The sequence below is a fragment of the Theropithecus gelada genome, chromosome 7a, assembly GCF_003255815.1.
Source record: "Theropithecus gelada isolate Dixy chromosome 7a, Tgel_1.0, whole genome shotgun sequence".
Taxonomy (NCBI): Eukaryota; Metazoa; Chordata; class Mammalia; order Primates; family Cercopithecidae; genus Theropithecus; species Theropithecus gelada.
The window spans coordinates 47,719,473-47,731,974 of NC_037674.1; the positions used below are offsets into that span (position 1 = coordinate 47,719,473).

Genomic DNA, 12,502 nt, shown 5'->3' on the forward strand with positions numbered 1-12,502 from the left:
ATTTAAAAGAATAGAGTTATATATTCAAAGAGCTACACAATCTTAGAGTTTACTATGTTCTAAAATTATTGCTAATTGTTTAAAAAAAAAAAAACCACAATTTTTAGCAAGCCAGCTGTCTATAACAGGACAGCTAGTCCATTCCTCACTGTACATGTAAAATTACACTTCAGTTGCCCGCTGGATGACCCCACTGCCAAAATATGCCAGCAACATAATTTTATCACATTAAAACCCAGAGGCCTAACACTACTTGGAAAGCGCTTTACGTGTTTACTATACCTATCCCAAGCATATTTACCACTCATAATTCACAGGCCATTTTCAGCAAATATACTTTGTTCTATCATACTATTTTCTGCCACTCCAAAATCATATTAAATGTATGAACAAAAACACCTACCTAAATATAACATCTCACAAATAAACCTTAGTAGTATTATGTTATTTTGAACTTGTCTATTGTATGAAACTATGACATAATTGTTTCTATAACATAAATTATGTATGTTCTTTCTACAGGATCAAAATTCCAATACCTATATTCCTTGTATATCTAAAGATACACACAAAATAGGTACAGAAACCTATATGTTAAAGGACTTCCCATGTAAATTAAATCCTCTATGAGCTGGATTAGTGACTAGAAGAAGGCATGAAGCAGCTTGTAGAGTTCTAGTGATATTCTGTATCTTGATGTAGGTGCTGGTTACACTGGTATGTTCTTAGTGAAAATTCACTGAGCTATGTATTTACCAGCTATGTACTTTTTGTATATTTTATAATTTATAAAGTCTTATATTTTTAGGCTGGGCACAGTGGCTCACGCCTGTAATCCTATCACTTTCAAAGGCTGAGGCGGGAGGATGGCTCTAGTCCAGGAGTTTAAGACCAGTCTGGGCAACATAGTGAGACCTATTTTTTTATTTTTTTAACTTATATTTTTTAAAATGCTCAATCTAAAAACTTGTCCTACTAAAAAGCACTGATATCATCCCTCTTACCAAAGTAGTCAAACCCTAGTGAAGAAAACAGATAAGTAACGAAGCAATTTCATTAGATAGCTATGATAGAAGTAATTACTATGTGCTACAGGAGCACATAAAAATGGTACCTAACTTAATCTGAAAGGGGTAAAGGAACGCTTCCTGAAGAATATACATCTGAACTGAATCCTAAAGGTCAGACAGAAATTAGCCAAGCAAAGGAAGGGGAAAGCAGAAATCAGGGAAATAGAACATCAAATGTAAAAGATAAGACAGAAAGCACATTACCTGAGAGGAAGCCTAAAGTCAGTAAGAGTGGATTAAAGAATTTAAGGAAGACAGCAAGTGAAGAAAGGCTAGAGAATTAAGAGTTAGATTATAAATGATCTCATATACATGCCATGCTACAGTTTAAACTCTATCCTGAAAGCAATGAGACAGCTTTTTTGAAGATTTTTCAATAGGGAAGAACATGATTTGATTTTTATCTCTACTATACATGTCAAAATTATGGTGTGGGCCACGCTCACAACCCCATTTCGTGGTAAATGAGCCTGCACACTGCCCCATACTTTCTACCACTAAGATCTTTCCCCATACCCATATATACATACAAGCACACAGCTAACAATAAATGGCCAAGAATGGTGACATAACCTAAGTACACACACTTGTTAGCAATCAATGAGAAAAAGAGCTGAGCCAAAGAAATTGTTTCTTGGGAATTCAAATCAGAAAATCCTAGGGAAAAGGAAATGGTTAGCAACAGGAGCTGAAGTTAAAATGACTGCAGCCAAGAGGTGAGATGCTGGCATGGGGTCACATAGTAGTTATAAGGAGCAGAAATTAGGAATAAATGGAAGCTATGACATGGTGGAAAAAACTGGAGAAGAAAGAAAGGGTATCTAGGACAAGTTAACAATGCAGCACTGGAGTGAAGTCTCCAGCTTTATTAGGTTCTTATTCTTCTTGAGAGTAAGTTTTATTAGGTTCTTGTTCTTGACAGCAAGTTGTTTAACTTTTCCTGGGTTCCCCTGTGTATGGTTCCTTTCAATAAGCACTTCATTACTTAAGGTAACTTGAGTCTCTTCCCCACAATTGAAAGAGCTTGGCTAAAAGAGCATTTTAGAACGCTTAATCCAACAGCAGTCAAGAGAATGAACTGGAGGGCATAACAAGAGGCAGAAGACAGAAGGTAAGAAGACCACTCAGCATTACAGAAGCCCAATAAACAGATATTTTTAGTTAAAATAAGGTAGAGGCAACAAAAAGTAACAAGGAATGACCTGAAATATCATGAGGGAAAACGTACTAGACAGTAACAAACTGGATGTTGGCAGTGAACTACAGAGTGAAGCTGAGGGCAATTCCCAGGTTCCTGAAGGTTTCATGAGGAATCTCTCCCCATCGTTTTGGGGGGGAAAGAGGCAGGAAGAGTTTTGTTTCCTAAATGTTTGGATTGAAGTGTTTGTGAAATGTGAATCAAAGTGGTGATGTCCTGTGGCAGTGCTTTTACAGGGGTCTAGAGCAAAGGCAAGCACTGTAGACAGCAGTTCTAGACTTAGGAATCAATACATTAAGTCAATACTGTGGTTTTTAAAATGTCTGAAAAGTCTTTGACTAATATTTATTTCAAACTGAGTTAATATAAACAAAAATCACTCCAACTAAAAACCTTAATATTCTTGGGAAATCATATTTTCAAACCTCCTACACTTCTCTGCAGTTATTAAAGATTGAACAAACTTCCACATAGTATAATCCAAATGATTAGGAAAGATGGAGTTTATATTGCTAACTTCTATTGAGGTACTTTCTTAAAAAAAACTCTAAGTTTACCCAATTTCCCTCAGGAACTATATAGTACTAAAATAACTAAGGGAAAATAACTGTTAAAAATTCATATATTAGTGAATCTCACTGTTAATGCTTAAACTAGAATAAGATTTTTTTTAAGGAGCTTAATCATGTAATTTACTAATTTAAATATTCAACTCTACCTGTAATTTAAATGTTGGGTTTCCATCCTAAAACCTTTTCTCCTTCCTTCTGTATGATTTTGCCTCCAAAATCTACTACTATCAACCCAGAACCTGACACTGCGCTTCAGCCACAAATCCAGCTGCCTAATGGTCATCTACATCTGACAGAACTATAGTCACCTAAACTGAACATGTCACAAATTAACCCCCTATCCCTCTTCCTTGACAAAATAAAAATAAAATCCCACTCCTTATGGGAATCCCCAACTCAGTGAAAGGCACAAGCCAGAATCCTAGATTTTATCCTCTATGCAACTTCTCCGCAACCCCAAATACAATAAAATCACCAACTCAACTCCCAATATCCAAGTTCAGATCCAGTCTCACCATTTGCCTGGATAACCCTAATATTCCTGCCTTTAGCCTTATTCTACTCTTCAATTCACTACAGCCAGAATGACTTTTTTTAATGCAAATCTGATCATTCCAGTCCCCTGCTTTAAAATCCTTCAATAATTTAATAAATATAATTATCACAGCTAGTCACACTGTGGAAGCTCAGAGGTTCAATGAGACATTTAGTTACATCCTTTCTGTAGGTTCAACCTAAAAGAATCATGAGGAATTTTTTTCAAATCACAAAATTATTTAAACATACATATAACAGCAGATACATTTAAAAGAAAAGCATGTAGCATTGTTGGTAAAAGCAAAACACCAAAAATAACCTCCAGTCCACAAAAATGGAATACTATCCAGCCAGTAAATGAGGCACTTCCATATGTATTGCTAATAAATGATCTCCAGGATGTAGCACTAAGTGAAAAAAACAGGCTATGTATAGAGGGTAAAGTAGGCAACCATTTGTGTATAGTGTCTTAAAAATATAAATGTATATAGGTTTATATATTGAAAATATCTCAGAAAGGATACACACGAAGCTGGAAATAGTGGTTGCCTCTAAAGAGGAAAAATGGGTGGCTGGAGAATGAAGGCGGAACAGAAACTTTTTACTACATTACTCTTCTGAAACTTTTGGCTTTTACGTCTTGTTATTATCTATAATTTTAATGTGATTTTCTCCTTCTGTTACTTTAACATTTTTTACTGTGTGTGTGTGTATGACTACAAAGACTTCTTTATATTTCATCTTTATACCAATATTAAAATTACGTACTGATCATTTGATGGAACATTACGTTTCTTTCTTGACAACTCGGGAGCTCAACTTCTACAAACATTTTATTCAACATTTTACTGCTATCGAGAAGGCTGTTGTTGGTAATGACCTCAGTGAACACTGCATGATTTCTGTACTTGCTTCTTGGAGAAGCAAGACAGCAGCACCAGGCAGCAAAAGTTTATTATTAAACCGACATCGAAGTATTCAGGGATTAAGGAAAGCTACAAGTCTTATTTTTCTAGCAAATCCAAAAACAGTGAATCCAAAAGTCCCCTGGCATCCTTTAAAAATAAAAATAAAAAGCAGTTCTAGTATCTGCAGCAATCGATAAGGAGGTGAAGTACTACTACAAGACGACATAGTTATATCCACTAGTGCCACATGATTTAATCCTTACAGAAGTCCCTAAAACGCCAGAGCTGAACAACCTCACAGTTCTACACAGAACAGACAAGATGAGGTGCAGGCTCTGTGACCTTATAATGGCACACACACAACTGGCCCCATGCTTCCATAACTTCACTCTGCCTCCCGCTTTTTTCAGCCCAACCCCTCCAAACATGGGTCTCGGTCGGTCCCCTTAAGTCACAATGGAGGGAATACACTAGGCTAAGCAAATATTCCCTCAGGATTTCATGGCAAAGCCCTTTCAACCAAAGAAAGGATCGCGACTGAAGAGAAAGATAACAAGGTTTGCTTGAGGAGAGGTCTGTGAGAGAGGCTACAGTCGGTGGTGGGAGAGAAGCCAAAGTCTGTGACGGCTGTCACCACATCTACCGGGAGTAAGAGCACCATGACAGCGGCTATCTGAAAGCCGTGATGGCTAGGGTTAGCGCTAGTCGGCTTGGTGATGAGCGAGCTGGGAGGGGGTCTATTAAAAAGGGTAGGGCGAGGGGCAGCTGGGGGACGCAATGGGTTAGGGGGCGGTCGAGACCTTGTCTCAGGAACTGTAATGAGGTCAGCCCAAGGGAGGATGTAACGGAGTCTGGAAGCTCCATTAGGAGTCCTGAGAGACTCTGAGGGGTTCTAATGGGGTCTGCGGGATTGGGGGGACCGTGACAGAATCTCCGGGAAGGCTGGAGGACCGGAATGGTGTCCGGCCAATGGAAGATACGGGGGGTGGGGTCTACTGGGGATCCGGGGCCGTGATCTGGTGTTTGGGAGGCTCGGCGCAGACCCGCTCGCGGGGCGTCTCCGCTGGGACGGGGCGGGGCGGCCCGACCGGAGCCAAATAGCAAGGCTGAGACGTGGGCCAGGACGGGCTGCAGGGCCGCTGAGCGCTTGGGCGGGTCTTACCTCGGGCTCCGCCGCGGTGGCCACCGCAGCCCCCTCCTCTTCGGCGGAAGCTGCCTCCCACCCTCCGCCCCAGGGTCGGGCGGGAGATGGCAGAGGAGGCCGAGGCCACCGAGGGTCGGACGGTTCCGGGAGGGTGGGCCCAGCAGCCTCAGGGTCCGGGCGAGCGGCCGCTGCGCATCCCCCGCCCTGTCAGAGAGACTCCGCCCGGCCTGGGCAGGCACATCCCCCGCTGCACCCCGCCCAGAGAGCACGCGTTGGACCGCCGCCTCAACTGCTGCCAGCGGCCGCCTCTGCCGGTGCAGCTACTGCCTCCGTCGCCGCCTCTTGCGGTCCTGACTGTCCTGTACTCTCTCAACAGCCACAGTCAACCGTCGCCGCGTCCCTTGTCCGCTTCGGCCGCGCGCCCCCGACCCCGCGCACGCAACCCCGCCCCGCGCGACTCCACGGCTGCAGGCGAGCAGGCGCGCGCGCACTTACCTCCCACGCCCCCTACTGCCAGCCTGGGTCGGCCCCGCCCGGTCCCGCCCGGTCCCGCCCCCGCACGTGACGCCACTGGAGAGTACAGCGTGCGCTTGCGCGGACACGCCCCATTTCCTAGGCCCCAGGCCGCCCCGCCCAAATTTTTCTTCCTCACCTTACGGCAGAGCGGGGAACTCTGCCTTAGATTCTCCCTGTACTGGAGAGGGATGTCGCAAGGTTGGGGAAGAAACCTCTGGGTTTGCGACCGTAGCTGTCGATTTCCGGCCAATACAGAGGTGTCTGAAGGCTGGTTGGGGTGGTGAGGCCCGAGGCAGGTAAGAAGCCTCCTCCCCACTTTGGTTTGTCTCAGTTTGTCCCGGCAGTGGATCGCTTCCCCACTCACTCAGATTCTGGCGTATCCGTGCTCCCTCCCGATTCTGGACCTGGATTCTCAGCGCCGCCGGTCACAGCCCCCGCCCCCTTTCAAACACGCACGCTCTCTCCTCCCACCCACCCTCATTGTCCCCGCCCCGACCTCCGTTTCCAAGTCTTCGTTTCCATTCATTCCTCAGACTTTTTCACTGAGTGGTTTCCATGCCTTGGGTTCCAGAATGTCAGAGGCGAATGAAATAGTCTCAGCTTTTTAAAGTGCTTTTATATAGGAGACCGTGAGAGAATCCGCAGTAGTAGTACAATAAAGTGATAATTGAGAAAAATGCACGGGATGCTGTCTGCGCACAGAAGAGGGGTCCCAGGTTGTGTAGGAGGAGAACGTGAGGAAGCCCTTTCCAAGGTGACTTTTGGGTCACTTTTAGAGGACTGTGTTAAAAGACTAGTAATCCAGTACCTGGTCAAAGAAATAAGAGAGGAGGTAAAAGAATAACGGGTGCAAAAGCATGTGACAGTGGTGGTTTGAAAGAGTCAAAAGAAAAGTAAAATCTGATGGAAACCGTACTGTAGAGTTCCCTTTAAAGAAGCATCATTATAAAGTGAGAGAAATGAGGAACGAGAATGTGGCCCTCAGGAATGTTTTCTGTTTAGGTAGAAGACTCAAAAGTGTACACGAAACCGAGAAGTGGACTCTTCGAGGGTGAGGGAGGCTAATTTACAAGATCGAGAGCACTAGTGGAAAACAACCTTGTATGTGCATTTGAATCACCTGGGAAACTGTTAAAACCAATACTGTTGCCCCACTCTAGACCAATTAAATTCTGTGTTTTGCCAGGTGTCAGTACTGTTTTAAAGCTCCACAGGTGACTCTAATGCTAAAGATTGAGACCCACTAAACTAGAGAGAAGTTGAGGGAGTTGGCTCTGTAACATTAAGATGGAGGTCATTTAACTATGGAAAGGCTTGGAGATGGAATGAGAAACTTGAGTGGCGTTGTGTTTTGAATAACTGGTCTGGGAAATGGGAGAAGGAGCCACTCTTGCCTTTCCCTTCAGCACTGTTCATTCCTCAGTGTTTATCAGGTCCAACTTAGTTACTCGTCTCTGCTCTCCCTTTCCCTTCCATCCAGAATTAGCTGTTGTCTCCAGCCTTACCGCTCAAAGGCCATCCCCAAATCTGTCCCCAAAAATGATCAGAGCTAAGCCAATTTATGAGATGCAGAGACCAACATCCAGAGCTAAGCCAATGTATGAGATGCAAAGACCAACATCCACTCCCGTGAGATTACTACATACAGTGCCTTGCCAATTTAGAATCTTTTTCTGTTATTTATCATTTAAATTAGTAATGAGATATAAAGATATTTAAAATACAGCTCTATTAGGATCGAAAATTACCGTATTAGGGACAACTAGGCCTTTAAACAAAGAATTAGCAGGCAGAGAAGCTGTATGAGGTAAAGACCAAGACAGTGTATGGCTGCTATCTATTAACTAGGGTTAATCCAAAAACCTGTCTATCTGACCCAGATAAGAACGAGTTATTGTTGTCTAGTATAGCTAGAGCATAGCATGGAGAGTAGAGGTGGGACAGAGATGAAGATGATAAAGTGGGTGTGAACAGATTATGAGGAGCCTTGAATTCCATGGTGAAGAGTTTAGATTATATATGATACTGGAAACAACTGATAAGTACAAAAAAGGTTCTTAACCTCTTTTACCCAGTGGACCTCGTTGGCAGTCCAGCTTATAGACTCAGTCTCAGAAAAATGTTCTTAAATGTATAAAATAGAATACATACTAATATAAAGGAAACTAATTTTTTTAAGTTTTTAAAATATTAAATGTGTGATATATATGCACTTTATGCATCAAATAAAATCTGGCAGCAGGTCTAATTATATAATTTCTAAGTAATGATGACTATATATTTTGAAATGCCTGCAGCAACTTTAATGTAATGTGAAAATATCAGATTTCTATTGGTAAAAAAAGAGAATGCTAATACTGTAGTTTATGGTCCACACTTATTGAAGAAATGCTAGATTTCAGCTACTGATTATTGAAAACAAATTGTTTTCCCAGTCTAAGTTCACAGAACCCTGATATTCTAGCCACATCCTGGTCTATGGATCCTAAGTTTAAAAATATCTCAGTGTAGTGGTTTTAATCTAGAGCATGACATCAAATCTGTGTTTCAGAAAAATGATGAAGCAGTGTTCACTTCCCAGCCTCTCTGCTGGGATGAGAAGCTGGCTGTTTTCTTCTGTGTCTCCTTTACCTCTGGGGCAGCAACCAGTACTATCCCACTGTTTCCTAATAACCGGGGCCTGCAGAGGGACTAAGCTTGTGGATGTATATATCTGTGAGAGCAATACCAGAAAATAAATCAGGAAAGGTAGATTGGGGCTATTTTTGTGGAAATCATTGAATGCCAGGCTATAATTTGTAGTTAATTTGGTAGACAATGGAGGGTTGTTAAAATTTTTGGAGTAGAATAATGTGATTAGAGTTCTGTTTGAAAATCTAGAATAATGTGCAGGTTAGATCATCTAAAGAGAAGATAGGAATGAAGAGACTAGACCAATAAGTTAATTTTTAAAAAACGGAATCTTGGGCCAGGTGCAGTGGCTCAGGCCTGTAATCCCGGGACTTGGGGAGGCTGAGGCAGGAGGATCACTTGAGCCCAGGAGTTCAAGACCAGCCTGGGCAACAAAGTGAGACCCTGTCTCTCCAAAAAAATATAAAAAAGAAGAAGAAAATTAGCCAGACATAGTGGTGCCTGCCTGTGGTCCCATCTACATGGGAGACTGAAGCAGGAGGATTACATGAGCCCAGGAGGTTGAGGCTGAAGTGTTCATGCCACTGCACTCCAGCCTGAGTGACAGAGAAAGAGCCTGTCTCAAAAAAAAAATCTTGAGGTGATCTCTAGAGAGTCTGCTAAATTCCTTTATTTCCACAATGTGCTGACCAGGCTAGAGTAACATACATTGGAATAAATTGCATACCTTTCAACAGGAATATATACCCCAGTGTGGAAGTCAATTAACATTTTATGTGGTCAAGAGGCTAGCCCAGTCTTTTGAATTATAAATGATATTGTTAGTACTTCTAATAAAGCAATGGCCTTACCATAAGTTCACAGATCTTGCCAAGGCCTTCCTTAGTCAAATTCCATCTATACCTGTGAGTCCTACATTTCTGACTTAAAAGTCAGAACTCCTCTCTCTCTGCCAATTCCTTAAACTTCTTGGATGGGAAAGAAGTTTAGTTTAAACACATTAGCAAAGAACGGAAAGTCCTCAAGGCCCAGGCAGCCCATCTCCTTCGAAACTGATCAATACCAGACTATAAAAACTTACTGCTCAAATCCAGCTAGTACCCAAATTATGTACTTTTTAAACGTATTCTAAAAAATTGAATTTGGGGTTCAGGTATTACTGATCCAAATGAGTCCTATAAAATTAATTTCCAGAACTAGGTTCTCAGAGAGGCCACCATTACCACCTTCTTCAGCGTGACCAGCCTATAGTGACTTTCTGTCCATCAAATAATTGGAGGCCATCTGGGTGGTGATACGAAAAATCAAGTTTATGCAGAACTTGAGGTTCAGCTATCTGATACGTTTTGCAGGAGGAAGAGGAGTGGGTCTATCTGAAATCAGAAATAATACTTTTGTGAGGCTTTTTAATAATTTTTATTACTTACAGAAAATTTCTGAGAGTTCCTTTCTCTGGCTCCCAATTAAATGGCTTACTCCACAATCAACTTATATAAGCACTGGATCATTGTCTTGATCCCAAAAAATGTGTCCCAACTGTAGTTACCATTTTGAGCATCTGTATTATTGTTTGAAAACCTTAGGCTTGCTTTCCCTGATGACCAGTGAATAAAACTCTCAAAGAGGTGTGATTCATTACTCATTCATTCATTAGATATTTATTGAACCTCTACTATGTGCCAGGCACATTTTTGAAACCCACTAATGAGCAATTTGTAATGACAATTTACCTTTTAACTATCTATGAGAAAAGTAACTTGCCAGGATTTGAAATCCTCAGAACAAATGAGATTAAAAGATCATTTTTTTTTATGTTCTTTCAAATAGTGTGTTTGCATAGAGCTGCCGTGTGCTGACCACAGTGATTATCTGTGAAATGAGGTAAATCGTGGCTTTAGCTTAACCACTCCTTATCAGACTTTGTTACCACATGTACTAAAATAAAGTTCTATCTACACCTTTATAAAATATTATCTTACACAGACGTCTTATTAATTCTAATGGCCTCTCCACACCTGGCCCTCACTCCTAGTCATTTCAAAGTTTGCAATTGTGTAAAGTCATTTCTCAGAAAATTTGAAACAAAAACTAAGTCACCACAAGAAAAACTTGGTATCCACCAGGTTTATATTGAGGACAAAAACTGTGACACAATTACAAATGGAACTTTTTTTTTTTTTTTTTTTTGAAATAGAGTTTTGCTCTTCTTCCCCAGGCTGGAGTGCAATGGTGTGCTCTCGGCTCACCACAACCGCCACCTCCCGGGTTCAAGCGATTCTCCTGCCTCAGCCTCCCAAGTAGCTAGGCTTACAGTTGTGCACTACCACGCTTGGCTAATTTTGTATTTTTAGTAGAGACACGGTTTCTCCATGTTGGTCAGGCTGATCTAGAACTCCCGACCTCAGGTGATCCAGCCGCTTTGGCCTCCCAAAGTGCAGAGATTATAGGCATGAGCCACCGCACCCGGCCTACAAATGGAACTCTTGAGGTAGAAATGGTAGACCAGGAATAAAATTATTTTCATGGTCAATGACATCTTAGCCATTGATAGCTGTGCCTAGTTCCAGAGCAATAAATGGAGAGCCTTGGTGTTAGATGAAATCCTAAAAAGTCACCTGTTTTATCCCCTTGGCCCCAGACAGAATAAAGTGGAATTTATAGCAATAGAGTTACCAAGCATCATCGTCACACCAAGTGGATTTTGTACTTTGAGAGCTGAATTCCTCTGTGAAATATTGATGTTATAGGAATGTTGTTTAAATTCATAATTCATTTATACAATTGAGAATATTTCTTACATTTATAACAGTGTTGTGTTTTCCTGAGTTTTTCAAGATACGTTTCACTTCTGTATTTTGCTCACTCAGGAAAAATATTTATTTATTAAAACTCTAGTTTGTCAGGCACTGAAGGTAGAAGGATGAGTAAAATCTAATCTGTGTACTCAAGAGGGTAATATAATAAATCTTGATGGTCATTCTGACATGCCACGTTATACAGATCTCCAGATGGCTTAGGCTTAGTTTTAAAAGGAAATGTTTAATTGGGGGAAATTGGAACCCCAAAAAAAAGCCATGAACTTCCTTCCTGAAAATATTTTTGCCATAAAAAGCATATTTGGTCTTGGATGTGATTCCTTTTGTGAAAGTGCAAGTTGAATCAGACATTAGAAGTTGGACATAATCTTCTAATTTTAGTAAACATCAAATTATTTTTAAATATTTGTGTTTGAACATTTATGGAAAAGAGATTAGATGTACCTGTTTTATCCAGAGGACAGAAGTAAGACTCAGAAGTTGAAAAAATGGAAATACTTTATGTCATTGTAAGAGTGGGAACTGGTACATCTTTTCTTCCTCTTCAATGAAATCACTGTATTTACTAATTATGTGTTCATTATTAAGAGAAGGGGAAAAATTAAAGCACAGTATCAAAAGGTAGAAGGAAAAAGGCAAAAAAGTATTAATCCTATTTCTTAAAATGATATTTACACTTGATGGATATCGTTCTTGATTATTTTTGTATGTATTTTTATCATATACGGATGTTTATATCAAAGCACATTATGAACATTTTTCTGTTAATAAATTTGTATTGATAATATTATATGTAATGGCTGAAAACTATTCCATCATGTGGAAACCCTGTTATTTAATTTACCAGTCCTTTTTTGAACTCCAGGTTGTTTCCAGTTTTTCTGTTATAAATACTGCCATGTGACTTGTTGAATTTTTGCACACATTGTTAATGTTTCCCTTAAGATAAATGTATGAAAGTATAATACCTACATATATAAATTTCTTAAGAATTCCAATATAATGGCAAATTACCCTTGAAAAAGCTTGCATGTATGACACTCCTATCAAAATGAGGCATCATTTACTCATTTCCCATAATCTCTCAGCAATACTAGTTTTTATTAGTTT

At 40.7% G+C, this 12,502-nt stretch overlaps 1 protein-coding gene across 3 annotated transcripts in view; it reads right to left on the reverse strand.

The window, feature by feature from the left end:
• Window positions 1-5,867, reverse strand: part of MYO9A (myosin IXA) — a 307,652-nt gene extending 301,785 nt beyond the window's left edge. For 2 of the 3 annotated variants that reach the window (XM_025390156.1, XM_025390153.1), the window contains exon 1: window positions 5,448-5,849. The gene's annotated coding sequence lies outside the window, so the exon portion shown is untranslated. Of the gene's footprint in view, window positions 1-5,447 lie in introns of all 3 variants that reach the window. The other variant, XM_025390154.1, reaches the window with a different exon arrangement.
• Window positions 5,868-12,502: the final 6,635 nt, after the last annotated feature.